A 26,739-nucleotide genomic window follows, 5' to 3' on the forward strand; every position below is an offset into this window, starting at 1 on the left:
GCCTAAACTCTACCCCTCACAAGGCCTTGTTACCACATACCCTGCCATTATCCACCACCTACTGTCAGCCACTAATAGTCCCCATTAACTACTATTCAACCTCCCAGCCTGATCGTCAACAGCTCTGACCAAATGTTCTTCTCTCTGTTAGGCTCTATCCTATCATTTATTCCAAACCCCATCACACTCTCCTTTTGCTTCTGTATATAAACTGACGTTTCCCCGGCCACCATCAGTTTTGCGTAAAGGTCACGGGATCCAGAATGTTAATTTTGTTTCTTTTTCCTTTGAAGATGCTGCCACACACAAAACCCCTCCAGGCCATTTGGCCCAACAAGTCCCCATCGCCCCTCTGAAGAGCAGACCCAGACCTATTCCTCTACCCTTTATATCTCGTGCTTAACCCACCTAACCTAAACATCCCTGGGCACCACGGGCAATTTAGCACAGCCAACCCGCCTAGTTTGCACACCTTTGGACTGTGGGAGGAAACCGGAGCATTCAAAATTATAGTCTAACGTTTATTCTATATGAAAACAGGAAAGTAGTTTATATGAGCAGTTCAAAACATTAGCATATAGTTCACATTTATGCACCTAATTTGCAGCAAACTTCATAGAATCATCATACAATCCCTAGAGTGTGGAAACAGACAATTCAGACCAACTAAAAGCCCACACCGACCCTCTGAACAGCATCCCCACCAGACACATTGCACTGCCCTGTCCCTTTGTCACACACAACCCAGAGCAGCGCATGCGTGAGGCCCTCCCCCTGCGCTGCCATTGAGGGGCATTGACTCAGTGAGTGGAAGAGGTTTGTTTGAAACAGACCGTAATGGAGAGACCAGCGCCCAGGGAAGCGAGGGAGCAGCAGGCTCCTTCCGGCAGCGCATCGAGATGTGAGTCTGGGACACAGAGGGAGGCTCCGAGACCGGCATTGATTCGGGCTCAGTTCAGGGAGAACCGGGGGCTGTTGGTAAGAGGCCGAGCGGGGCAGGAACTGGCCCCGGAACTTGGAGAGAGAGCGGCCTGGGGGCGGGGAGAGAGAGGCCTTTCTCGGTCTGTGTGTGGGCCTGCTGAGGGAGACACAGCGGCAAGAAGCTGCTGGGGGTCAGTCTTGTGGTATTTTTTATCCTCTCAGCACTGATGGAAATTCATCGATTGGCTTCTGTTTCACGCTGTTTTTAGATATTGTGCCGTGAACAGTGGAAATATTGCCAGACTTTCTGTATAACAAGGTGTAGAACTGGATGAAGACAGCAGCCAAGCTGCTTGTCCTGCTATGTTCGTCCAGCTCTACGCCTTGTTATCTCGGATTCTCCAGCATCCGCTGTTCCTATTATCTCACATTTTCAGGATTTTACAGGAAGCGTGTATTCTCTCTTCCTCCAGGCAAATACTGGAAGGACCTGGATGTTATCATATTTCCTCGGTAGAAAGCCATGTGTGACTAGCTGCTTCTAACAATCAGCAGGTATGTAGCCCATTGACATTGACACCGGTTTTGAAGATGGATAGACTGAACGGTCATCTGGAATAGACACTCGGGAACAGTATTAAATCTGCACTGACTAAGGGCATTTTCAAACTTAAAATCAAGACAAACAAATAGATCATGCTGTAACATAGTGGCAACAGCCATACCTCAGTTCAGTGCAGAAATGGGAAGAAACTGCTCACTGAGAGGACAAGAGTTACAAACTTGGATGAAACACGTTTATATGAAGCTTATCAGTAAATGAGAAGGACAGAATTAATTCTTTGTGGAATAATTCTAACCCTCTGACTCACACACACACACTCTCACTGTCCAAAGGTGCATGTTGCAATATGGAACAACCAAACGTTCTGTATACGCTGCAAATCATAGAAAATGGTACATTCAAAGTGATCTCCCCAAACAACCTCAAGTTATCGATGTCTGCAGCACAGAAAAAGGCCCTTTGGCCCTTTGGGTCTGCGCCAATGAAAAACAGCTAACAACACTAAACCCAATCAGTCAGCATTCTATTTCTATGAATGTATCGAGGCTGCAGAGGAACTGCTGTCCTCACCCTTATGGCAACATTATTCTCCATTTCTTCACCTTACAGGATTTAACATTGCTTTTAATTTTTCCTTCAGTCCAACAAGAAACATTGTACATCTCCTTTCATTTTGTTTTCAAATTTCTACAAAGGGTTTGAAGTTACTCTCGACCTTCCCTGCTACACTCATGTTAGTTTCCATGTTCTTCTCTGTTGGATGCCAGTCACATGAGCAAAATTTGGAATGCACGTTCAGACCAGGGACTGACCAATCTAGAATAAACGCACAATCAGAGACTGACAAAGTGAGAAATGCCTTCACTTTTAGGCCCTGACACTGAGTGGATTAGATGAAGACTCATTCATGTTGAGCAGTAGAGATTAGAAAAATCAAACACACTCCTGCAACTTCTGAAAGTGATGTGTTCATTTTAAAAAGATACTCATGCACTGTGAAATACAATGACAAATAATGAGAAGCAGATTAACAGATAATACCAGAGACTGAATAAAGTACTGATGAAAACTCACTTCATCCATGCTGACATTCTGGTCAAGAGACTGAGAAAGAGTGGACATGTTTCTGCAAGAGTCAATGTATGAAAAAGCTGTTTTACAGTACATGAATCACACCTTATGAGGAGTATCAGATGATGACATGACATGAGCTAGAAACACAAGGAGACATACAGAAACAGTCAGTGTGACATAAATCAGTAACAGTCTTTAAAGATATATTGACGAGGAGCATGCAAGAAAACTCGCTCACAGCCAGTCATTGAATGACGAAAGGAAGATAATGAAATTTATCCTTACACAGATTTCCAGATATGGACAAATGTAAACTGATGCACAAACTCACCAATCACAACAGAGAGGAGATTTGGTGTTCGATGTTTATTTGTTACATTGTCTAGTTATGATTGACAAAGTCCACTGTGCACTCAAATTAAAAGAAAAAAACTGAGATTGAATGCAACGAAATTAAGCCTCACTGGTAAGGACAAATGTCAGTGCAAAATTAATCCCTCAATCATATAGGGTCAGTGAATATCTGCAGAGTTTATGCTGCATTCAGACACAAAACCACAAATGAACAGGAAAGGAGAATGAAATCCATATACAGTACCTGAGACTGTTGCAGACATCGCAAAGCTGGCATTCCAGCTATTCAAAGGCTGATAACTACAGAATTAATGTCAAGTTGGCACTACCAGATAGACACGAGGAGTGAGTGGAAGAAGCTCACGTTCTCACCAACTACTGGAAACTAGTATGCAGAATAGAATGTCCCAGTGCAAGCACAATGGGCAGAATGGTCTACTTCTGCACTGCACCTCATCCTGATTCTGATCCTGGTGATGAAGGAAATGACATTCTGTTGTTTAGAGTATTAGTATAAATATATAATGTAGAAATAGACAGATAGGTGCAGAACATAACTCTCTTTAATGAAAGAGCACTAAAAATGTCCAACAGAAAATGAATCTAAATATCTCATTGATACTACAGAACCCAGAAAAAAGATCCCGTACTGACACACAGAACCAGCATTCGGGACGTGCGGTATAGAAAACCCACACTCAGCACGCAAACTAGAAAACGTGTTACTGATTCAGAGTGGTTCTCAGAGGAAAGCAGCCCCACTTCTATGACCCTTCCTCGATCCTGCCAACTGACAGTAAATGCAGAAGTCACAAAATGCAGAAGAGATTAATAGCCTGTCTGGACACCCTAATAGCTATATCAGAATGTATCTCTCAGTCAAAGAGAATATTACTGATTTCCAGAGAATCAAGGCACATTGATACACAACAGTAAAAACTGACAAGTACAGATTGATATCTACGATGACACTCGTTGACATTCCAGAAACAGACAAAAGAAAGCTGATGTTAAAACTCACATTCACATGGCGGGAACTGATGGGTCCAGTTTTATCATGACATTCGTATTCAAACAGCAGAAACTGACAGGCAAGGACTGATCATTTTTCTTGCCCATTTACACAGCATAAACTGACTAGGAGAGAATGAGAAATTCATTTCCCATTCAAAACCCAGAAACTGACAGGTACAGGTTGATAATTGATAACTACTAACTGACAGGGAGTGGTGGAGACATATGCTCACACATTTATGTTGCAAATACTGACATGAAGAATATTATTATTAGATACAAATTCACAGAGTAATAACTGACAGGTACACATTGAGCAAAGAACCTACCTCTGACGTCTCCCCGATATCTACCTCCTTTCACTTTAAAACCATGTCCCCTCGTCAAAGCTAACTCCACTCCTCTATCTCTACCTCTGTTCATTTTGTACACCTCTGTGCTGTACCATATCTGTGATTCTGATTTCGGTGAGAAACGAGCAGTTGTATTGGTAGGCTCATTCAGAAGGTCAGGAGGAATGGGATACAGGGGAACTTAGCTGCTTGGATATAGAATTGGCTGGCCAACAGAAGACAGCGAGTAGTAGTAGAAGGAAAATATTCTGCCTGGAAGTCAGTGGTGAGTGGGGTTCCACAGGGCTCTGCCCTTAGGCCTCTACTGCTCGTAATTTTTATTAATGACTTGGATGAGGGGATTGAAGGAAGGGTCAGCAAGTTTGCAGACGACACAAAGGTCGGAGGTGTCGTTGACAGTATAGAGGGCTGCTGTAGGCTGCAGCGGGACATTGACAGGATGCAGAGATGGGCTGAGAGGTGGCAGATGGAGTTCAACCTGGATAAATGCGAGGTGATGCATTTTGGAAGGTCGAATTTGAAAGCTGAGTACAGAACCAAGGATAGGATTCTTGGCAGTGTGGAGGAACAGAGGGATCTTGGTGTGCAGATACATAGATCACTTAAAATGGCCACCCAAGTGGACAGGGTTGTTAAGAAAGCATATGGTGTTTTGGCTTTCATTAACAGGGGGATTGAGTTTAAGAGTCATGAGATCTTGTTGCAGCTCTATAAAACTTTGGTTAGACCGCACTTGGAATACTGCGTCCAGTTCTGGTCGCCGTATTATAGGAAAGATGTGGATGCTTTGGAGAGGGTTCAGAGGAGGTTTACCAGGATGCTTCCTGGACTGGAGGGCTTATCTTATAAAGAGAGGTTGACTGAGCTCGGTCTCTTTTCATTGGAGAAAAGGAGGAGGAGAGGGGACCTAATTGAGGTATACAAGATAGTGAGAGGCATAGATAGAGTTGATAGCCAGAGACTATTTCCCAGGTCAGAAATGGCTAGCATGAGGCGTCATAGTTTTAAGCTGGTTGGTGGAAAGTATAGAGGTGATGTCAGAGGCGGGTTCTTTACACAGAGAGTTGTGAGAGCATGGAATGCGTTGCCAGCAGCAGTTGTGGAAGCAAGGTCATTTGGGGTCATTTAAGAGACTGCTGGACATGCATATGGTCACAGAAATTTGAGGGTGCATACATGAGGATGAATGGTCGGCACACCATTGTGGGCTGAAGGGCCTGTTCTGTGCTGTACTGTTCTATGTTCTATGTTCTATATTAGTGATGCCACAGATCTCACATTCTCTAACCATTTCAGAAATGTGTGACCATTCATCAGAATGGTTCTCAGAATAAAGCAGTTCCCCTCCTGTTATCACCCCATGTCCTCAACTTCTCCATCCCCTCAACTACCACATGGACTGACACTCAACTCATAAATCACGCAATGCAGAAGAGATTAAGATGCAGCCTCAACATCCTAACAATAACTGTCACGGCGTGAATCATGCAGTTACAGAGAATAGTACTGGCTTTCAGAGAACTAAACCATTTTGATAAACGAGGAGAAACTGACATGTACAGATCAATAACTAAACCCATTTGTGCATATCGAAGAAGCACACAAACCGATGATGATGACACATTTACTACAATGTAAATATGTGTTTATAGTTATCAGTCTCTTTTGGTTTCTGCTAATTTCAGTCAGGCATTCACACTGCAGTAACTATCAGGGAGAGATTAAAAACTACATTCTCACTGACAAAGCTAAAACTGACAGTCATAATGATAACTGCATTCCCAGTTTCACAGAGCATAAAGTGATAAGTACAGTCTGATAACTAGACTCTCCTATTCACAGAGCAGAATCTCACAGACACATATTGGTAACAGCACTCACATTCACCAAGCAGGAACTGAGAGGTATATTTTGATAAGAACATTTACAAATTGCAAGACAGAAACAGAGAGGCATACATTGGTAACTGTACTCATGCTAACGCAGCAGAAACTGACAGATACAGGGTAATATTGTCACTGTTCATTCACAGTGCAGAAACTAACAAGAACAGACTGGTAAATATACTCACCCATTGACTTTGGTGAAACTGGCAGGTATGTATTGATAACTGTATTGATTATATATAAATGATTTGGAGTTGGGTGTTGAGGATAAAATCTCTAAATGTGCAGTTGATACTAAGCCAGGGAGAAGAGTGAATTGTGAGGATGACACTGAGTGACTTCACAGGTACATTGACAAGTTGGCCAAATGGGCAGAGACCTGGCAGATATATTTCAATGCAGAAAAAATATGAGCTTGTGCATTTTGCTCATAAAAACACAGAGAGACAATACAAGCTTAAGGGTACAGCTTTGAGGGGAGTATTGAGCAGAGAGATCTTGGGGTTCATGTGCATTATTCTCTGAAGGTGGCCAGGCAAGTTGAAACAGTTGTGAAGCAGTTTCAAAGGATCTTTGAGTTTAAAAATAGAGACATTGAGTCTCAAAACAAGGAAGTAATGCTACATCTCTACAAGTCATTGCTAAGACCACATTGCTCAGACTGTGTTTGTTCTCAGTTCTGGGCACCTTACTTAAGGAAGAAGCCTCTGGGGAGGGTCCAAAGGAGATTACGAGAATGACAGCAGGAATGAAAGATTTTACTGACATGGAAAGATTAATGAAATCAGGCTTATTCCCCTTGGAGCAGAGAAGATTAAAAGGAAACTTTATGGACGTGTTCACAATTATGAAGAATTTTGAGAGAGTGAAGTTCAATACTCTGTTTCCACTATGTCAGTAACCAAGGGTCACAATTTCAAGATTGTCACCAAGACAGCTAGGAGTGAGATGAGGAGAAACATCTTTACTCGGAACGTTGTTCGGATTTGGAATGTGCTGCCTGGGAGAGTGGTGGAGGTGGATTCCATATGAGGTATGAAAAGAGAGCTGGATGTATGTTTGAAAATGATGAACTTAGAGGCTAATTTAGATAGAGCTGGAGAACAATCCTGCCTAGAATTATTTCCAGCTCACCACAATAAAAAAAAAATAAATGCAGAGTAGATTCAATTCATTGGCTTATCTGCCCTGACCCACTGACCAGGAGATCAAATGGATACTCAAGCTGGGAATGGACAGCACAAAATCTCAAATCCCTGCCATCAAGGGTCAGATCATGCTACAGCAGGAGAAATTGGCTCTCTCAGAGTTATGTGTGAGACAGTTATTCAGATGGTTTCTCAAGGCAAGTTCATCTTTGGAATTGATGTCTGGCTGAGAGAATGGCAACAAAGCTTAGCCATTTGTCAGCTGCAGAAACCTGACGCAGGTCTGGTTGATCAGCCTGAAAATAGGGCAATACAGAAACGTAGTAAATGAGGAGCAGGAGCAAAATTGTTGGCCTCGTGGACAGTGAAGGTGATTATCTCAGAGTACAACAGGAACTTGATCAACTGGGCCAATGGGCTGAGGACTAGCGGGTGGAGTTTAATTTAGACAAATATGGAGGTGTTGCATCTTTGGTGAGCCAAACCAGTGCAGGGGCTAGGGCCCTGGGGAGTGTTGTCAAACAGAGGGATCGAGGGGTCCAGACACATAGTTCCATTAAGTGGAGTCACGGGTGGATAGCAAGTTTGGAACACTTGTCTTTTTTCAGTTCTAACACTGAGTGTAGCAGTTGGGATGTTATTATGTGGCTGTACAAGACATTTCGCCCCGAAGAACTCCATGCAACTACTTGAACAGCATTCACTGCTCTGGCCCTGACCACTTTGTGTGGCAGAGAATCCCGCTGGGTGAAGACATTTGTCCCCATCTCAGTCCTTCCCGTCTCCTTTAGCCTGTGACTGCCTGATTCTGGACTCACGCACCCTCGCCCCCTACTCTGGCCATCAGCAACATCTGTGTTTACCACTGTTTAGTCCTGTTAAAATTTTATAGATTTCTATGAGATGACCCCACATTCTTCCAAACCCCAGTGAATATAATGCTAATCGATCCAGCCTCTCCTTATCTATCAGTCCTGCCATCCCAGGAATCAGTCTGGGAAACCTCGGCTGCATTCCCTCCATAGCCACGGCATCCTTCCTCAGAGATGGAGACCCCAAACTGCACATACAATACTGCAGGACGTGGTCTCTCCCTGTACAATTGCAGCAAGACAGCCCTGCTCCTGGACTCGAACCCTCTCGCTATGAAGGCCACCGTCCTGTTGCCTTCTTCACCGTCTGCTGCTGCTGCAATGCTCACTGTCAGTGACTGGTGTACGAGGTACTCCCAGGTCTAATTGCGCCCCCGCATCCCTATCTGTCACCTTTTGGATAACAATTTGTTTTCCTGGTTTTGCTCCCAAAGCAGATAACCTCTCGCTGATCAACATTAAACTGGATGAACCATTTCTGTGTCAAGTCTACAAGCTGGATATTCAGAGGAGGTGGGTGGTGAGCGCACAGGCACAGAGGGGGCAGACAGTGAGCGTGGGGGACAGAGGGGCTGGGTGGTGAGAATAACACTTTATCTGGAAGACAGTGAGAGTGTACAGGATGAGCTGTGAACATCTGGGGTTATTACACAGACCAATTCCTCTGAGAAACGCACACCATTGGAACAAGCCGAAAACTGACGATGATGAATGTTATTTCTCTGTACTCTGAACAGGGCGTGGCCAGCTCTGCCAAGGTGGCAATGGATGCCAATCTCAGAATGTCCGCCGACAGATTGCCTTCATGCCGAGCAAGTGAATGAGGTGTCCGCAAAGTGATAAGAGTAAAGTGCAGAGTGGACCAGGTAAGAACGGCAGATTTCGCTCCGAAAAGGACCATCAAAGACAGGAATGGAAAGAGGCCATTCAGCCCCTCGAGCCTGCATTCTGTTGGACTGTGGCTGATCCACCATTCCTCGTGTCCACTTTCCTGCCCTTTCCTTTGATTCCCTGGCTGATCAAGAATCTATCAATCCCAGCCTTACATCTGCCTCCCCCCAATGCAACAAATACACATGTTCGCTGTGGCAAGAAGTTCCAAAGATTCCTAGCTCCCTTAGAGAAGAAATGCCTTCTCATGTTAGTCTTCACAAGTGAACCAGATGGTTCTTTGTTCCTGACAATGTTCATCATTAAAATCTCAATTCCAGATCTGCTTTGTTTAAAGTTGAATTCAAAATCCATCACCTGCCACAGCAAGGTTCAAATTCAAGTCCTCAGAGTACCCCTTGGACATCTGACAAAATTACCTCCCCATTAGTTTAGAAATTGAAAGTGAATCTCATCAAAGTGCAGTGCTCAGATCAGAATAACTTGACCCACACTGCTGAGCTAAACATTGACAGTAGTGGATTCCCCACAGTGTAGAAGTAGGCCATTGGCCCATCAAGTCTCTACTAAACTACAAGGAAAATCCCACCCAGACCTGCGCTGCTACCCTGTCCCGTAACCATGCATTTCCCATGATTAATCTCCCTAATCTACACACCCCTGGACACTATGAGCAATTTAGCATGACCAATCCACCGAACCTGCACACGTTTAGACCAATGGGAGAAGCCTGGAGCACCTGGCGGAAACACACAGACAATATGAGGCAGCAGTGCTAACCACTGAGCCACCAATGTTTTTGCCATGTAGGGCTTGATTGTCTGGTCGTGCTGAAAGCGCGGGGTTCAGTTCCTGCACTGGTAGAGATTGCTGTGAATGATCGTTCCCCTTTGCCTTAGATGTGGTGACCAACAGGTTAAACAGCAAAACAGTTGTTGCTGTCTCTCTCTCACTCTCTCTCTCTCTCTCTCTCTCTCTCTCTCTCTCTCTCTTTCTCTGCAATGAGACAACAGTGACTCGACATTAACCACCTGCTAAAACGTAACTTTGCTGATTAAAAATTATCTGCCAGCTTTTTCACTGCAAAATAACTTGAGTGTTTCCCACCTGATGCAATATCACAGTGACGTGTAAATGAAGGACACTTTAATGACAGAATGTATCTAAAAGCACTGGGAGAGGGTGTAGAGGCAGACTTACCAGGATGTTGCCTTAGATGCTGGAGAGTGTCAGTGATGGAGAGAGATTGGAGAGATCAGGGTTGTTATCTTTAGAGCAGAGGAGATTGAGAGGCTGGACATGATAGGGATGTATCAAATGATGAGGGACCATAGATTGTGTAAGCAGGAAGAAACTTTTCCTCCTTGATGGAGGGACCAATGAGGGAAAACACTTCCATCCAGAGGCTAATAGAATGTGAGGCTGGATGAACACAGCAGGCCCAGCAGCATCTCAGGAGCACTCAAGCTGACGTTTCGGGCCTAGACCCTTCATCAGAGAGGGGGATGGGGTGAGGGTTCTGGAATAAATAGGGAGAGAGGGGGAGGCAAACCGAAGATGGAGAGAAAAGAAGATAGGTGGAGAGGAGAGTATAGGTGGGGAGGTAGGGAGGGGATAGGTCAGTCCAGGGAAGACGGACAGGTCAAGGAGGTGGGATGAGGTTAGTAGGTAGGAGATGGAGGTGCGGCTTGGGGTGGGAGGAAGGGATGGGTGAGAGCAAGAACAGGTTAGGGAGGCAGAAACAAGTTGGACTGGTTTTGGGATGCAGTGGGTGGAGGGGAAGAGCTGGGCTGGTTGTGTGGTGCAGTGGGGGTAGGGGACGAACTGGGCTGGTTTGGGGATGCGGTGGGAGAAGGGGAGATTTTGAAGCTGGTGAAGTCCACATTGATACCATTGGGCTGCAGGGTTCCCAAGCGGAATATGAGTTGCTGTTCCTGCAACCTTTGGGTGGCATCATTGTGGCACTGCAGGAGGCCCATGATGGACATGTCATCTAAAGAATGGGAGGGGAAGTGGAAATGGTTTGCGACTGGGAGGTGCAGTTGTTTATTGCGAACAGAGCAGAGGTGTTCTCCAAAGTGGACCCCAAGCCTCCGCTTGGTTTCCCCAATGTAGAGGAGGCCACACCGGGTACCGGTGGATGCAGTATACCACATTAGCTGATGTGCAGGTGAACCTCTGCTTAATGTGGAAAGTCATCTTGGGGCCTGGGATAGGGGTGAGGGAGGAGGTGTGGGGGCAAGTGTAGCATTTCCTGTGGTTGCAGGGGAAGGTGCCGGGTGTGGTGGGGTTGGAGGGCAGTGTGGAGCGAACAAGGGAGTCATGGAGAGAGTGGTCTCTCCGGAAAGCAGACAGGGGTGGGGATGGAAAAATGTCTTGGGTGGTGGGGTCGGATTGTAGATGGCAGAAGTGTCGGAGGATGATGCGTTGTATCCGGAGGTTGGTGGGGTGGTGTGTGAGAATGAGGGGGATCCTCTTTGGGCGGTTGTGGCGGGGGCGGGGTGTGAGGGATGTGCTGCGGGAAATGCAGGAGACGCGGTCAAGGGCGTTCTCGAACACTGTGGGGGGAAAGTTGTGGTCCTTGAAGATCTTGGACATCTGGGATGTGTGGGCGTGGAATGCCTCATCGTGGGAGCAGATGCAGCGGAGGTGGAGGAATTGGGAATAGGGGATGGAATTGTTGCATTGCTGCAGGAGGGTGGGTGGGAGGAGGTGTATTCTAGGCAGCTGTGGGAGTCGGTGGGCTTGAAATGGACATCAGTTACAAACTGGTTGCCTGAGATGGAGACTGAGAGATCCAGGAATGTGAGGGATGCACTGGAGATGGCCCAGGTGAACTGAAGGTTGGGGTGGAAGGTGTTGGTGAAGTGGATGAACTGTTCGAGCTCCTCTGGGGAGCAAGAGGCGGCGCCGATACAGTCATCAATGTAACGGAGGAAGAGGTTGGGTTTGGGGCCTGTGCAGGTGCGGAAGAGTGACTGTTCCACGTAACCTACAAAGAGGCAGGCATAGCTGGGTCCCATGCGGGTGCCCATGGCCACCCCCTTAGTCTGTAGGAAGTGGGAGGAATCAAAAGAGAAGTTGTTGAGGGTGAGGACGAGTTCAGCTAGGCGGATGAGGGTGTCGGTGGAGGGGGACTGGTCGGGCCTGCGGGACAGGAAGAAGCAGAGGGCCTTAAGGCCATCTGCATGCGGAATGCAACACAACCCTCACACCCCGCCCCCGCCACAACCGCCCAAAGAGGATCCCCCTCGTTCTCACACACCACCCCACCAACCTCCGGATACAACGCATCACCCTCCGACACTTCTGCCATCTACAATCCGACCCCACCACCCAAGACATTTTTCCATCCCCACCCCTGTCTGCTTTCTGGAGAGACCACTCTCTCCGTGACTCCCTTGTTCGCTCCACACTGCCCTCCAACCCCACCACACCTGGCACCTTCCCCTGCAACCGCAGAAAATGCTACACTTACCCCCACACCTCATCCCTCACCCCTATCCCAGGCCCCAAGATGACTTTCCACATTAAGCAGAGGTTCACCTGCACATCTGCCAATGTGGTATACTGCATCCACCGGTACCCGGTGTGTCTTCCTCTACATTGGTGGAAACCAAGCGAAGGCTTGGGGACCGCTTTGCAGAACACCTCCGCTCGGTTCGCAATAAACAACTGCACCTCCCAGTTGTGAACCATTTCCACTACCCCTCCCATTCCTCAGACGACATGTCCATCATGGGCCTCCTGCAGTGCCACAGTGATGCCACCCGAAGGTTGCCTAAACAGCAACTCATATTCCGCTTGGGAACCCTGCAGCCCAATGGTATCAATGTGGACTTTACCAGCTTCCCCCACCGCATCCCAAAACCAGCCCAGTTCGTCCCCTCCCCCCACTGCACCACACAACCAGCCCAGCTCTTCCCCTCCACCCACTGCATCCCAAAACCAGTCCAACCTGTCTCTGCCTCCCTAACCTGTTCTTCCTTTCACCCATCCCTTCCTACCACCCCAAGCCGCACCTCCATCTCCTACCTACTAACCTCATCCCACCTCCTTGACCTGTCCGTCTTCCCTGGACTGACCTACCCCCTCCCTACCTCCCCACCTATACTCTCCTCTCCACCTACCTTTTCTCTCCATCTTCGGTCCGCCTCCCCATCTCTCCCTATTTATTCCAGAACCCTCACCCCATCCCCCTCTCTGATGAAGGGTCTAGGCCTGAAACGTCAGCTTGTGTGCTCCTGAGATGCTGCTGGGCCTCCTGTGTTCATCCAGCCTTACATTTTATTATCTTGGATTCTCCAGCATCTCCAGTTCCCATTATCACTCACACATTCATCCAGAGGCTGGTGGTGCCTCTGCAACTTGCTACTTGTGAAGATGGGAGAGGCAGAAACCCTCATCACATTGAAGAAGGATTTTGATGTGCACTTGGGATGCGTTGGCAATGGGCTGGGTGCTGGGGAAATGGAATTAGAGAATAATGAAGTGGTTGTTTTTGACTGGTACAGACTCAGTGGGCTATTTTTCTTTTTGTGCTGTAGACCTCTTCAACACTGTGACTAGCTCACTTTGAGATATTTGTTCTACATTCACGATACTATCTAGATATAAGGTGATTTTTTCCATTTCATTTTTGAGGTAAGGGGATGGTCTTATGAAGAGAGATTGAGCAGTTTCACCTTATAATCTATGGAGTTTAGAAGAATGAGAGGGGATCTAATTGAGGGATATAAGATGGGAAGGAGAAGGAAAGAGAATGTTTGCTCATGTGGGTCAATCTGGAACAACAGGTCAACATTTCAAGAGAAGGTGGTGGGACAGATTGAAAACAGAGGTAAGGAGGAATGGCTGCTCTCCAAGGGAGAGAGGGATGTGAATCTGGGGGATTTGCTGTGCTGTGTGTACACACTGCTGTTCCCTTGTGTGTGAGGGATGATGGCAACGGAACAAATTGGAGGAAGAGACAGATATATTTTTAATCAATGATGGGTGAAAGGGAGTGGGGGCAGGAAACTGGATCTGAGTCCAAGATGGGGTCAGCCGTGCCACAATGAATGGGGCCGCCGACTCCCAAGAGGCTGAATGGTCTCCTCCTGCTAGCCCTTAAGTTGTATTGGTCATTCAGTTACCTGAGCGCATTTTAGCATGGGTGCTACACAGTATGTGGACAGAACACTCTTATTCTGAGGTTCAAAAGTGTGCGATCCCCTCCAGGTCACTCAGTAAGAGTGAATCTATGAACCACATAATAGCAGAGCAGCATTGGGCCATTTGGCCCATCGAGACTGCTTCGTCATCAAATTATGGCTGATATGTATCTAAACCATACTCTCTTACCTTCTTCCCCTGGTAGTTGATCCCTTTACGAATCCCTTTTCCACAACCCTCTGTGGCAATGAGTTCCACAGATTCATCACCTTCTGGCTGAGGAAATTCCTGCTCATCTCAGTTCGAAAAGGTCATCCCTTCACTCTGAGGCTGTGCCCCTCATGTCCTCATCTCCATTCTGGCCTCTCAATATTCCCTAAGTTTCAATCAGATTATCCTCATCCTTTGAATCTCCTTTGAGTACAGACACACAGTTCTCAACCACTCCTCATCAGACAAGTCCTTCATCTCTGGGATCTTGTAAATCTCCTCTGGATCCCCCTCCAAGGCCAGCAATCCTTCCTGAGATACAGGGCCCAAGGCTGCACACGGTATTCCAAGTACGGTCTGACCAGAGCCTTATACAACCTCAGCACTACGTCTCTGCTGTTGTATTCTAGCCGTCTTGAAATGAATGCTGGTATTATGTTAACTGCCAAATGAACTTGCATGTTAAATTTAAGAGAGCCCTGAACTGGGACTCCATGTCTCTTTGTGCTTTAGATTTCCGAAACCTTCCCCATTTGGAAAACAGTCAATGCCTCCATTCCTACCCAAGCGCATAACCCCACACTTTCCCCCATTGTATTCCATTGCAATTTCTTTGCCCAATTCCAAGCCTGCCCATGCCCTTCTGCAGCCTCTCTGCTTCCTCACCATTACCTGTCCCTCCACCGAACTTCCTGTCATCAAAGAAACAGCAAATGACAAAGCTCCCCATGAGAACGATGCTGGACCCAGAGCGAATGGCCCCAGTGACTAAGGCCAGAAGGGGCCACTCTCATATATTACGCTGTTGTATTGGGGTAGTAAACAGTGCCCAAACTTTAGGTGTCCCCTCAAAACAAGATGAACAATATCGCAGTTAGCCATCAGTGTCTGTTTCCCTCTTCCAATTCCCGTTACCCTGTTGTCAATTTAGTTGGCATTGATGGAATTTGACAATGCTTTTGGTGAATTGCAAACACTATCGTGATTAGTAAATTCAAATCACGTAAAAAGATTTGAGTAGCTTGGGCAGGTCTTTGTTCCAGGCTTTAAGCAAGAGGAAAGCAGTGATATTAAAAGTGGCTGGGTTTTCTGAGGGTCGAGATGAACCAGAGAAAATCTCCACTTTCACGGAGCCAGAAATGTCATAAAAATATATATAATGTATCCTTTACCAGTGATTCTTGGCTTTGGGATAGTGATGGCCGAGTACACCAAACCACCATCCAGCTTGCTATCATCTATAATCAGAAACAATAAGCAAAGGGAATTGAAGGGTTAGAGAACAGAATTTTAAAATGACAGCAAAGACCGCCTCCAGATTAAAGACGGAGAGATAATTAAGGTCAGAGAGCCAACCCGGCAGGAATATATATAGACATGAGTTAGGAAGCATGGACTGGGAGCAGTTGTTCCATGGTAAGGGAACTATAGACATGTGGAGACGGTTTAAGGAACAGTTGTTGGGAGTGATGAGTAAATATGTCCCTCTGAGACAGGCAAGAAGGGGTAAGATTAAGGAACCTTGGATGACGAGAGCGGTGGAGCTTCTAGTGAAAAGGAAGAAGGTAGCTTACATAAGGTGGAGGAAGCTGGGGTCAAGTTCAGCTAGAGAGGATTACATGCAGGCAAGGAAGGAGCTCAAAAATGGTCTGAGGAGAGCCAGGAGGGGGCACGAGAAAGGCTTGGCAGAAGGAATCCGGGAAAACACAAAGGCATTTTACACTTACGTGAGGAATAAGAGAATGGTCAAAGAAAGAGTAGGGCCGATCAGGGATAGCATAGGGAACTTGTGTGTGGAGCCTGAGGAGGTAGGGGAAGCCCTAAATGAGTTTTTTGCTTCTGTCTTTACGAAAGAAACGAACTTTGTAGTGAATGAAACCTTTGAAGAGCAGGTGTGCATGCTGGAATGGATAGAGATAGAGGAAGCTGATGTGCTGAAAATTTTGTCAAACATTAAGATTGACAAGTCGCCAGGCCCGGATCAGATTTGTCCTCGGCTGCTTTGGGAAGCGAGAAATGCAATTGCTTCGCCACTTGCGAAGATCTTTGCATCCTCGCTCTCCACTGGAGTCGTACCTGAGGACTGGAGAGAGGCAAATGTAATTCCTCTCTTCAAGAAAGGAAATAGGGAAATCCCCGGCAATTATACACCGGTAAGTCTCACGTCTGTCGTCTGCAAGGTGTTAGAAAGGATTCTGAGGGATAAGATTTATGACCATCTGGAAGAGCATGGCTTGATCAAATACAGTCAGCACAGCTTTGTGAGGGGTAGGTCATGCCTTATAAACCTTATCGAGTTTTTTGAGGATGTGACTAGAAAAATTGATGAGGGTCGAGCTGTGGATGTGGTGTATATGGACTTCAGTAAGGCATTTGATAAGGTTCCCCATGGTAGGCTCATTCAGAAGGTCAGGAGGAATGGGATACAGGGGAACTTAGCTGCTTGGATACAGAATTGGCTGGCCAACAGAAGACAGCGAGTGGTAGTAGAAGGAAAATATTCTGCCTGGAAGTCAGTGGTGAGTGGAATTCCACAGGGCTCTGTCCTTGGGCCTCTACTGTTTGTAATTTTTATTAATGACTTGGATGAGGGGATTGAAGGATGGGTCAGCAAGTTTGCAGACGACACAAAGGTCGGAGGTGTCGTTGACAGTGTAGAGGGCTGTTGTAGGCTGCAGCGGGACATTGACAGGATGCAGAGATGGGCTGAGAGGTGGCAGATGGAGTTCAACCTGGATAAATGCGAGGTGATGCATTTTGGAAGGTCGAATTTGAAAGCTGAGTACAGGATTAAGGATAGGATTCTTGGCAGCGTGGAGGAACAGAGGGATCTTGGTGTGCAGATACAGAGATCCCTTAAAATGGCCACCCAAGTGGACAGGGTTGTTAAGAAAGCATATGGTGTTTTGGCTTTCATTAACAGGGGGATTGAGTTTAAGAGTCGTGAGATCTTGTTGCAGCTCTATAAAACTTTGGTTAGACCGCACTTGGAATACTGCGTCCAGTTCTGGTCGCCGTATTATAGGAAAGATGTGGATGCTTTGGAGAGGGTTCAGAGGAGGTTTACCAGGATGCTTCCTGGACTGGAGGGCTTATCTTATGAAGAGAGGTTGACTGAGCTCGGTCTCTTTTCATTGGAGAAAAGGAGGAGGAGAGGGGACCTAATTGAGGTATACAAGATAATGAGAGGCATAGATAGAGTTGATAGCCAGAGACTATTTCCCAGGGCAGAAATGGCTACTACGAGGGGTCATAGTTTTAAGCTGGTTGGTGGAAAGTATAGAGGGGATGTCAGAGGCGGGTTCTTTACGCAGAGAGTTGTGAGAGCATGGAATGCGTTGCCAGCAGCAGTTGTGGAAGCAAGGTCATTGGGGTCATTTAAGAGACTGCTGGACATGTATATGGTCACAGAAATTTGATGGTGCATACATGAGGATCAATGGTCGGCACAACATTGTGGGCTGAAGGGCCTGTTCTGTGCTGTACTGTTCTATGTTCTAATATAAACCGAAGCTGTTGGCAATGTGCAGACATTTCTCACAGCAGGTCACAGAGCAGGTGACTCAACAACGCTGAGTCTGAGAAATTGACAATGGAAATAACGAGATGTCCAATGAATTCCAGGGATATTTTGCGTCAACATTTGGTACAAAGTGTGCACCAACCATCCCAGAACAAGCTAACAATAGGGAAATGGAAGTTACAGGCCTGGGAAGTTAAAGTATTTTATTCAATCATCTGGCATGGGCATTTCCCACATTTATCACCCAGCCCGTCCACAATGGCCCCCTTGAGAAGGTGGTGGTGAGTTGCCTTATTGAACCTCTGCAGCCCACCTGCTGTTGGTAGCCTCTCAATGCCCTTCAGGAGGGAATTCCAGAATTTTGACCGAGTAACACTGAAGCAGTGGCTGATCTATTCCCAAATCAAGATGGTGAGTGGCTCAGAGGGGAACTTGCAGGGGCCAATGGTCCCCATATATCTGCTGCCCCTCTAGATGGATATGGTTATGGGTCTGGAAAGTGCTGTCTGCAGGGTCTTTGGTGAATTTCTGCAGTGCATCTTGCTGGAGGTACACACTGCTGCTACTGAGTGTCAGTGGTGGAGGGAGTGGTGGCTTGTGGATGTGGTGCCAATAAGCAGGGGCTGGCTCCTTTGTCCTTGGATGGTGTCAAGCTTCTCAAGTATTGTTGGAGCTGCACCCATCAGGCAATTGGGGAGTATTCCTTCACACTCCTCACTTGTGACTGAGATTCTTGGAATGGCTCAATCAGGGCAGCTTCTAACCATATCACCTCCAAAGGTATGAAATCGTGAAATATCAAGGTCTAGAGCTGGATGAACACAGCAGGCCAAGCAGCATCAGAGGAGCAGGAAAGCTGACATTTCAAGCTGAGACACATCTTCAGACCCTTTTTTTTCTTCAGAAGAGTTGAGGCCCGAAACATCAGCTTTCCTGCTCCTCTGATGCTGCTTGGCCTGCTGTGTTCATCCAGCTCCTACACCTTTATTTCAGATCCTCCAGCATCTGCGGTACCTTCTATTTCATAAAATATCAATACTGTGTTACCTTCCTTCGGGGGACACCAGCGTCTCCCCTACAATTTACAAGTTGAGCCATATCCATCTCAAGCAACCTCCCTCAGACAAATGGAAAGCCTTTGTTTTTACACAGTTTAATAATATTTCTCTGGCTTTGCTCCATTGCTCTCGAATATTGAGGTTTGTGAACAAAACGAATGTTTACCATCCTGTGTCCCTGTGTTCTTTACTGAACAGTACTCAGCTCTAGCACAGCTCATCAGTAAAGGGTCAATAGAAGAGACAGAGAGCTGTTATCAACAGCAAACAGTCAGTCAAGTGGCAAATAATATCTGTCCTTGATGAGTTTCCCCAAACATTTCTGTGATTCTTTTTAAATCTGATATTCATTGACTGAAGAAAGCTAATGGAATGCTGGCCTTTCTATCCAGAGGATTGGAGTACAAGGACACAGAGTTATGCTGCACTTGTACAACACCCTGGTTAGACCCCACTTGAAGCAGGTCTGGGCACCACACTTCAGGAAGAGTAGATTGGCCTTGGAGGGAGAACATTGTAGGTTTACAAGAATGATACCTGGACTTCAGGGGTTATGTCATATTTAGAAGGTTAGGGGGTGGCCTGATCAAAGATATTATCAGGAAAAGACTGTGTGGTGAAATAGAAACTATTTCCACTGGCTGGGGTTTCTGGACCTACGGACAGCGTAGCCTGAGAATTAGGGCCAGACTGTTCAGGAAAGATGTCAGGAAGCTCTTCCACACACAAAGGGTGGGAGAGGTTTGGAACTCGCTCCCACAAACAACAGCAGATGCTGGATCGGTTGTTAATTTTCAATCTGAGAGAGAGAGAATTCTTTTGTTCACTAATCTATTTAGGGAATAAACGCTAAAGGCAGGTATATGGCAGACCAGCCTCAAGGAAATGAATTACGTACTCCTGACTTGTTTTGTACGAATATTCAACATTCATAAATCAGGAAGAATCTGTAGTTACGAAGTGTCATTTTCATGCACTGGCGCAACGACAGATTGAAATACTTCCAGATGTTTTATTTTCATACTCTCCAGATCCTCACCGCCCTATGGGACAAACAGTCCTCAAATCCCCTTCTATGCCTCTTACTTTTCACCTTAAAATGTTGCCCCCTCTTCCTTTGTCATTGACCCCCCATCTGAGGGGAACAGCTGCTTCCTATCACCCCCCCCTGCCCCTGCCCATGTCCTTCGTAAGTGAGTCACTGAAACCGACCTTCAGTCCAACTTGTCCTTGCTGACCATGTTCCCAAACTAAACTAGTCACACCTGCCTGTGTTTGGCCTATATCCCTCCAAACCTTTCCAATTCATGTACTTTCCCAAATGTCTTTTAAATGCTGTCCTGTACCCACATCCACCACTTCCTCTGGAAGTCCATTACCTGCATGAACTGCTCTCTGTGTAAAACAAAAATTGTCCCTTATGATTTTTGTTAATCTTTGTCCTCTCACTTTTAGAAGAACCCGAGTTTTAAACTGCCCCAACCTGGAGAAAAGGCACCTGCCATTCTCCTTATCCATACCCTTGATATTTTATGAACCTGGATCAGGTCACCCTTCAACCTCCTGTGCTGTGGTGAAAATAGTCCCAGCCTATGCCACCTCTCTCTTTAACTCACCCCTTCCATTCCCACCAACATCCTGATACATCTTTTTCTGAACCCTCTCCAGATTAACAATGTCCGTAGTGGAACATGACAACCAGAACAGGACACAGTACTCCAGAAGAGGCCTGAACAACGTTGTGTACAACCACAACATGATGTCAGAACTCCTGTACACAATGTCTGAGCAATGATGGCAAGCGTGCTCAGTGCATTCCCCACCACCCTGTCAACCTGTGACTCTGTCTGCAATGAATTATGTGCCTGAACCCATCAGTCTCTGTTCTACAAAACTACCCATTTTACACATATCTATAATTTCCGCCTTCCTCAACAACCTTCTCTGCCTGAAAGAAAACAACCCAAACTCTCTCCATCACATACAGAAAGAAGATTTGTTTCTGTCAGTCTTCCCAATTGGATAAATACCAGTGCGAACAATGACTAATACATGATATTGTAGAATTGGTAGTTCACAGATTCACACACTCACCATTCAGTCGACTTCGCCCAATCTCTGCATAATCGAAGTTTCTTGTGCATCTGCCTTCACTCACATCCTCAGCTCAATTTCCCATCACCTCGCTTGGAAGGAAGTATTTTCAGATTGTTTCCAAAGCAAGTCTCAATTCTCCTTGCGACAACAATTCACAATCTTCTCCCCCTTTGAGAGAAGCCGTTTGTTCTCACTTCTGCTTTTGATCTGCCGCACCACTTGCTCCTGAAGCAATGACTCTCTTGTTCTAGATTGCCTCACATGAAGAGACATCTCCTCTCCATCTATTTTTTCAATTCTCCCCTTGAGCATCTTCTATCCCTCAATTTAATCTCTTCTCATTCTTCTAAACTCCAGAGAAACTGCTCAATCTCTCTACTAAGGCAAACGAGTCATTTTTGGAAATAATCGAGTGAATCTCCTTTGAACTGCCTCCAATACAACTACAGCCGCCCTCATGTAAAGAAACCAAAATTGTACCCGTCTCTCCTCACAAAGCTCACATTTCATTTTGTCATCAATCCAGTGAAACTGCTGTGAACTCTCTCCAATGCAACTGCTTTCCTCCTCATGTCAGTGGACCAAAGGACTATACAGTGCTCCGGATGCAGAAATCCCAATGCCTTGTCCCTTTGAGAAGTCACACAACACCAGGTTAGAGTCGAATTAGTTTATTTAAAATCACAAGATTTTACCACACTGCCCCTTTGTCAGGTGAAGCGATGGAGAGGCACATAGACAGAATTTGTAGGAGTCTCAAATAATCAGTCACTTCAGGTGATGAATAGTTTCAGAGCATTCAGAGGATGTCAGCAGCTGAATAACAAGCAAAGGGATGAGCTAAAATCTGATAAAATGAGGCAGTGAGATAATTACGAGAACTTAAAAATATGATGGTGTTGCAAACAAATGAATGGGATAACATGACAGGTGCAAGATTCACATACCAAGGGTTTAACCAAAGTAATAAGTAAACTAAAACTGTATAAACTAATGGAGGTAGAGAGATCATACTAATTTATCAAGCTGGTGGTGTCAGAACAGGACAGCGAATAACGTTTTACAAATACAGACCGGCGGGTGGGGTCACACGTAGCCTGCCATGAGCCCAAGAACACGGTTGAGGCCGTCTTCATGGGTAGGGATCTTGGCTGGCAGTTTCTGCTGCGGTGATTCTGCTTTGTTGTGTATCTCGAAGGCCACCTTGGAAGATGCTTACCTGAAGATCGGGGCGGGGGGGCGGTGTGTGTTGCTGACTTAATATTAGAAGTAATACTGTCAACACTTTTGATCACCTGCAGAGACTTATTATTCGACTCTCCACTCAATACCTTTAAATGATATTTTCATCTCTATGCCACAAATCCTGTATCTGTGTGCTTCTCCTAAAGCTTGTGTTTCCAAATAAATCTGTTGGGCGCTAACCCGGTGTCATGTGACCTTTGACATTGTCCACTCCAGTCGAACACCAGCACCTCCACTTCATTGTGCGGTTGAAGCAACACTTCCCTACGTTTATACTCCATGCCTTTAGCAATAAATGACTTTCTTATTACTTGCCGGAGCAGCATGCTAGATTTCTGAGATTCATGCACAAGGACATTCAGATCCATCTGCACGAATAAATTATTAATTTTCTCTCCCGTTCAGATGGTAAGTTGCCTTTTTCAATTCTTCTAACTGCAATGGATAACCCCATCATTGATGTGACTGAGCCACACATTTCAGTGTCAGATGGAAGGTGTCCTCAATTTGATCTGTTTTGCTTTCAATTTGCAAATGAGTCGGACACAATAGTATATTTGCCACCATGTAAAATTGTTGGGTATGCACCCCACAGCAATTTTCACCCCATTTGGACTGTTTTTGAAAGCTGTTACAAGTCGCTAAACACCTCACTAAATTACCTCTGCTGCCGGGATCTGCTGGAAGAATCAGCTGGAAAAACTGAGAGAGAGAGAAAACATGGGAATGTTTTACTGTAAATATTTGGCTTCACCTGTTTGCAAATAAATTTGGTTTCCTTGACTGATGTGCAGGTAGCAATAATTCAAATTTTACCCTTTAGTTTACATCTGTGCTGACCAATCTTTCAAACACAACACATTACTTTGTCTGTCTTCCCTTGTGATTCCATCTGCTGCTCATTCAGCCTGCTCACACCCTCACAAAGTACATTCACTCGTGGCACATGGACATCACCGGCTGGGCCGAGCATTTATTTCCCCTGTCCCTACTTGACCCCTTGAGAAGGTCGAGGGAGCTGACTTCTTGAACCGCTGCGGTCTGTGTGCTGTGTGTAGATGCACGATGCCCTTAGGGAGGGAGTTCCAGGATTTACTGACCCAGAGACACTGAACAAATGACTGATGTATTTTAAAGCCAGGATGGGGAGAGGCTCAGAGCAGGATTTGTAGCAGGTAGTGTTCCTGTGCATCTGCTGCACTTGGCCTTGTAGATGATAATGGCCATGAGATGGAAGGTGCTGTCTCCGCATCTCGGGTGAAGCTCTCCAGTGCATCTTATTGATGGTACACACTGCTGCTGCTGAATGTCAGTGATGGCGGGATTGGAAGCGAGTGGATGCAGTGCCTGTGAGTATGTGTGGGTGAGTGTGTGAGAGAGAGAGAGATCTTGTCTGTGAGCAAGTGTGTGTCACTAAGAGTGTGCCTCTCTCACACATATACACACTGACTTTCAGTTATACTCCCACTTGCACACGTTCACTGTCTCCAACCACTTTCTGAAGCAGCCTGTTCACAGGCTTCCCACTCTCAAATACAAATGAGCAATGTTACTTTGAAACCCACATTGAGCTGTGACTGGAGAACGATCACCAATTATCTGCCGGAGTGTCTCACCCACCTTGTTTCCTGTTCTGGAGTTTGATGGGAAGCAATGCGAGGAGAGAAAGGATCAGAAACAGTGGGACAATGAGTGCTGCCATCTCGGCGCCATGTGCTTGTGCTGGGTTCAGAGAGGGATTTTCTGTCAATAACATCAATCATTCACCAAATGCCAACACCAGTGTTCCCTGTTGCCCTGAACCCCACCCCCCCCTCCCAGCACACATCCATTTGGAGTGAAACTCTCATGTCTGTAAAATTCCCCTCAAAACCTTCAGCATCGCAGCGACATCATTGTTTCTGTGCATCCTGTCTCATTCACAAAATCCCTCCAATCCAACTCAGACTATTTGGTGCAAAATTCAAAAGATCATTCTGCACTAGTCTCCCTAAATTGTCGATTAGACATTGTTGTCCCTCATTTTTCCCACCACTATATATCAAGCTCTCAGTGGCAACTGGGTCATTCAGAGAGAAACATCAAAAATAGCTTCAGGAGTCGGCCAGTCAGCCTTCCAGCCTGCTGTGCCCATTCCATAGGATCTTTGCTGATCATCCAACTCAGTCCCCTGTCCCCCTGTATTCTCTCCCCTTAGCCCATAAAAAAATCTATACAACTCCCTCCTGCACAACATTTCATGTTCTGGCCCCAACCACTTTCTGAGGCAGCCTGTTCACAGGCTTCCCACTCTCTGGGTAAAGACGTTTCTCCTCATCTCAGTCCTGCCCCATTTCAATTAGACTATGACTTCCTGTTTGCAGACTCCCAGTTATTGAGAACAGCATTCCCGTCGGTCCTGTTAGGATTTCATAGGTTGCGATGAGATCTCCCCGCTTCACTGATCCAGCCCCCCTTCATCCATTAGTCCTACCATCCCAGGAATCAGGCTGGGAAACCCTCACTGCACACTTTCCATAGTGAGAGCATTCTTCCTCAGAGAAGGAGACCCCAAACTGCACATACAATACTGCATGGTGTGCTGTGTAATGGCAGCAAGATGACCGTGACATCCCTGTTCCTGATCTTTAATCCTCTCCCTTATCGATGAAGGATGTTTCTCACTCTCTCCACAGATACCGTGAGACCCAGTGAATTCTTTTCCAGCATTTTCTGTATTTATAACCAGTAACATTAACTCTGTTACTGTCTCTCTGCCTCCACAGATGCTGCCAGAGCAGATGAGTTTCTCCAGCCATTTTTCCAAGGGTTCAAGTCAAGTCTTCAACCAGATCCCAGTGAAGAATGAGCACAGATCAATGATGAAGAACAGGTTACCTGGAACCATGAGGTTGATGGAATTACTGGTCACATTAAATATCATTCCACCAGGACCCCTATTGATCACGACACACTAGTATCAACCTTGGAGATGGGCCTGGAAGGATTCAATTGCCAGCTCTCTCCTGTCCGAGCGAAAGTTGTAATTCTGGCTGGCATTGTTTAAGGCTTTCTGTTGGAAGTACCACTGAAAGTAGGGTCCTGTACCTTGGCTTAACACACGCTGTTGATCAAGATGACTCCCAACTGGAACCTCCATTTTATTGGCTCGGAGGATGAGGAAAACCCTGTCAACAGGAACTGGAACAAAACAAAGCCAAATAGGAAATAAAAGATCAGGTGCTGAATTTGTCTATTTTGTTTTTCAGATGTCATCTTCATTGACAGTATAATAATGGATGGAAAGGAGAAATAAATTGAACAAGATTTTACATTTCTGCCAAGGTGAACAGTCTCAGGCTGTTGTAAAATCTACACTTTGAAAGATTTGTGTGAACTATGGATAGCCAAATGGTATATCATCCAACTGCGCCCCCTTAACAGTCAGTGATGTTACCGTCACTATTTCTCTCCCCAATCCCCACACTATCAACATCCAGGGGGTTACCATCATGATAGAATCTCACCAGCACCCCCTTGATGTTCAATGGCGCTCCCATCACTGAATTCCCCCAGTATCAACATACTGGGGATTACCTTTGAGAGAGAATCTAAACTTTGCCCCTTGACATTTGATGGTATAACCATCACTAAGTCCCCTATTATTAATACCCTGGGGGGGTTACAATTTACCAGAAATTGCACTGGGCTCACCATATCAAAATAGTTACTACAAGACAGGTCAGAGGCTGGGAATTCTGGTGCAAATAACTCACCTCTGGACCCCCCAAAATTTGTTCGTCATCAACAAGGTGCAAAGCAAGAGTGTGATGGAATACTCCCCACTTGTCTGGATGAATGCAGCTCCAACAGCAATTGAGAAGCTCAGCACCATCCAGGGGCAAAGCAGCCCACTTGGTTGGCACCACATCCACTAACATCCACTTCCTTCACCACCAACAATGATCAGCTGCAGCGACCCTGTCTACAAGATGCAGTGCATAATGTCACCTTCCTAACACATGTCCACTTCAATCTGGGTGGACAAGGGCTGCAGGTATGTGGGAACACCAAGCCCCTGCAAGTCCCCCCCGAGCCGCTCACCGTGCTCACTTGGAAATATATCAGCCATTTCTTCAGCGTCACTGGTCAAAATCTCTCTTACTGCCAACATTGCAGGTACATTACATTCTCATGGGCTGCATGCGGAAGACAGGGCACCATCAAGGGGAATTCATGATGAGCAATCTGTGATAGGCCTAGCCAATGATATTCAGGTCCTATCGACAAATTAGCTCCATGAGAAAAGGACAGCTTTGAGGCTCGGTGCAGTTCCTTGGTTGAGCCGATGGCTTGAATCAATTGAATGGGAAAGATGTCAAGCTCAGTGCTTTA

The 26,739-nt window shown here is 46.0% G+C and overlaps 1 long non-coding RNA gene and 1 pseudogene across 2 annotated transcripts; one reads left to right on the forward strand and one right to left on the reverse strand.

Annotated features, from left to right (window-relative positions):
• LOC132206835 (uncharacterized) overlaps window positions 1–26,739 on the reverse strand; it is a 660,697-nt pseudogene that overhangs the window by 3,196 nt on the left and 630,762 nt on the right.
• Window positions 789–25,600, forward strand: LOC125450210 (uncharacterized). Of its 2 annotated transcripts, none has more exons than XR_009443200.1 (4): window positions 789–901; window positions 1,395–1,476; window positions 8,925–9,053; window positions 25,131–25,600. It is a non-coding gene; the product is annotated as an uncharacterized LOC125450210 (long non-coding RNA). The 2 variants fall into 2 exon arrangements; XR_009443201.1 differs by lacking the exon at window positions 789–901 and adding an exon at window positions 1,094–1,112.

The sequence above is a fragment of the Stegostoma tigrinum genome, chromosome 44 (assembly GCF_030684315.1).
Source record: "Stegostoma tigrinum isolate sSteTig4 chromosome 44, sSteTig4.hap1, whole genome shotgun sequence".
NCBI classification, from domain to species: Eukaryota; Metazoa; Chordata; class Chondrichthyes; order Orectolobiformes; family Stegostomatidae; genus Stegostoma; species Stegostoma tigrinum.